A 3224-nucleotide genomic window follows, 5' to 3' on the forward strand; every position below is an offset into this window, starting at 1 on the left:
CGCTCTCCAGAAACAAGGTCTTACGTAGTCCTTACTGATGGAGGGACAGTTACACGTCGAAATCGTAAACATCTTCAGCCTATACCTGAGAGTTTGGAACTGGATGCCTCAGTACCACCGCCGGTGGGATCCCCTGTTTTAAAAGGGGTGCCTTCCCCTCAGCAAGATCACAGCGAGGATATGTCTTTTCATGTAGAGTTACATCAAGCAGAAGAGTGGTGAAACTTCCGGTCAATATCGGGATTGACATTAGTTAGAACAGTGACCGGAAGTATGGGCAGAATAATCCCATGGTCACTGTGGACTAGGGTAGTCTACCCCGATGTTCAAGTCAGGATGTAATTCATGTTGTTTATGCAGATATTCTCTTTAACCTGTTATTTGTTATATTATATACAAAACTGTTGTATGCTTCTTGTATACCTTGTTATTTGTTGTATACAAATGAAAAAAAAAAATGTATGTTTTGTCCTTTGAAAAGGGGGAAGATGTGATGAGAGTGGGAAGTGACGTCACTGGATGGGGCGGGGCTTAGGTCCATTAGTCTATGTCGCAGTTTCTAAGTGAGATCAATGCTCCCGGATGTATATTTCCATGCTCTGCAATAAAACAATGTTGTACCCTCTTTGCTGTGTCCTGCATGTCATGACAGGAGTAATCTGAGTTCAGTGTCCCTTTAAGTGGGTGAGACTCTGTGAAAGAGGAGGATTCTCAGGCACAACGGCCACCATTCTACCCTTCATTGGATTTAATTTGCTTTCATTACCCAAAGTGTATAGATTATATACATACAATACCGTGTGTGTGTTTATATTAAACAATATTGATTGTTAGTGGGGGTGGAAGTCTTGGTGAGTTCCCACACTTTTTTTGTAGGACTTGACCACCGTATGTATATATATATATATATATATATATATATATATATATATATATATATATCAGACATCCCAACCTGTAAAATATTTTAGAATATGAAGTTTAATTACGTGCAATAAATAAGGTAGTATTTGTGTTTTATTTCATTAGAATCAGTGTGGGCTTTTTGGTTACTGATGCATGCTTTGAGGGTTCTATAACGTCCCAGCAACTAAAGGCATTCCTTAAAGAAACTCTTTTCCGGATTTGGGCCACATTAGATCATGGTACTTGGAGTTTCAGGGAGATTGCATTCCATTTGCTGGCATCAGGGAGCCACTATTACAATCAGAGAGACTCCCTGAACTTCAGGGAGAGTTGGGGTGCCTGTAATATATATATAAATAAAAATAAACACTGAATGATGGGACAGGGGTGCCACAGAGGGAGGGGAATAAGAGCAATGGGCTGAATGGGAGCACAATTTTCTCTTATCCAGGGCTCTGATGGGTGGCCCTGAACAGAGATCAGATATCACCATTTAAAGTATATCTTATAAACAAACCCAGATGTGAATATAGTTTACATCATTTCTGATTGATTATATCATACAATATATACTATAGGGTTTTTACACCATGTACTTTTTTTTTTTTATCTTAAAACGTCTAAATGTTGATGCAAAGAATGAAACGCATTGAGCTCTTCATTTGCCTCTGGATTGTTACGAGAGAGAAAAAAAAATCACCTCACACTTCCATGTTGTTGTTTTTTAGCCGTTAACACGAGATAGATATTTGTGCATTAAGGTAAACAATACAATAAAAAGTAATTTGTGATAGTTTTTATTACATTTAAATTAAGTATCGCAACGAAATTATTTTTTAAAAAAAAATGTGCTTAAGAAACAGCAGAGATATCGCTGCGGAGCTATGGAGCTGTCAATCAATGTATAATATAATATATGCGCGGGAAAAAATAAAGCGCCGTCAGTAAAGTAAATTGGATTAACTAGTTAGAGTCGAGTGGTGTAATTCTGTAACGCGGAGTAAGCAGTGTTTGACGGAATCTGAAACCATATTTGACGAGGAAAGAGTTAAAATAAACAAGAGGCAGCTACAGTGCAGTGCATAGGAAGATATGGGATTTACGCTAAGATGGTGGACGCAGGCGCGGTGGCCAAGTGGTAAGGCGTCGGTCTCGTAAACCGAAGATCACGGGTTCGAACCCCGTCCGTGCCTGGTACGAATGTATTTTTATTCCAAATAATAGACAAATTAATTGCATTTTGCTACATTTTTTTTTTATAAATAAGAACTTTCAGCATGTAAATGTATTTTATAACTAAAATAACGAGCCACAAACAGATATAAAACAAATTCAGGGGTAAGACATTTACTATGGTGTAAAACAGCTACCGGTATTAGTTTCTGTTTTCTTTAAAGTGGCATTCATATTAAAGGGACATAAACTTCTAATTGAATTATCTGTAAAATGATTTATATGGGTAGTACAACATAAAAAAAACTTTGCATTGAACTTTATTTTACCACAATTTCCTGTAAATTTTTACGTTTTCCACTGACCCCTGAGAGGCAGAAACGCATCATAATGGGTTCAGAAATTGACCCTGCAACATGCTACACAAGTGTGTCCTCCCTCTTCACACAACACATCTCTCTTTCTACTCCCAGGACACAATTCTTTAAAGCTCTCTGATCTAGCAAGATTCCTGTTCAGCATTATGAAACCCTTCAGGGATTGTTTTAAAGGCAATTTTCACCTTGGTAATGATTTAAAGTGAAGGTAAAGTTAACTCTCTCACCATTTAATAACACCTGCCCCCCTAATTGAATATGACTTTCATTAATCAGTTTGTAAAATTCTAATTATAAAGTAATTTTTTGCCGTTTATACTCACAATTTTTGATTTGGCGAATTCAACCCGTTTTTTTTTTTCCATCTCTGGTCACGTTTTTGTTTCTGCCTATTGAAATTCTGTCCGTTAGGTGGCCGTCAATCTACGTCATCCGCCTCCCAGATGATATGCGCATGCGTTGAGTTATTTGTACTTGCGATACAAGCGCGCTCCCGTTTCGCGCATGACTATTTATATTTTTATTGAATTGCCGTAATACATAATAGGCTTTATTGTTTGTTGAATCCTCGTGAACACGCTTTGGTGACACGTATAGAGCGGGTGGGACCGCTCTATATGTCATTGTCTCTAAAATAAGGAAATGGCTGTTGGGAGGAGTCAGGAACAAAGCGATAGGGAAAAATAAAACTTATTTATTATATAATTAAAAAATCCTTTGGAGGAAAAAAGTTAGCGATTTAGTAATTTAAGATATGACTAATGCATT

At 37.3% G+C, this 3224-nt stretch overlaps 1 non-coding gene across 1 annotated transcript; it reads left to right on the forward strand.

The window, feature by feature from the left end:
• The first annotated feature begins 2027 nt into the window (after nucleotides 1–2027).
• On the forward strand, nucleotides 2028–2099 carry TRNAT-CGU (transfer RNA threonine (anticodon CGU)). The gene has a single exon. It is a non-coding gene; the product is annotated as a tRNA-Thr (tRNA).
• Nucleotides 2100–3224: the final 1125 nt, after the last annotated feature.

Source organism: Bombina bombina, chromosome 11 (assembly GCF_027579735.1).
Source record: "Bombina bombina isolate aBomBom1 chromosome 11, aBomBom1.pri, whole genome shotgun sequence".
In the NCBI taxonomy this organism is placed as follows: Eukaryota; Metazoa; Chordata; class Amphibia; order Anura; family Bombinatoridae; genus Bombina; species Bombina bombina.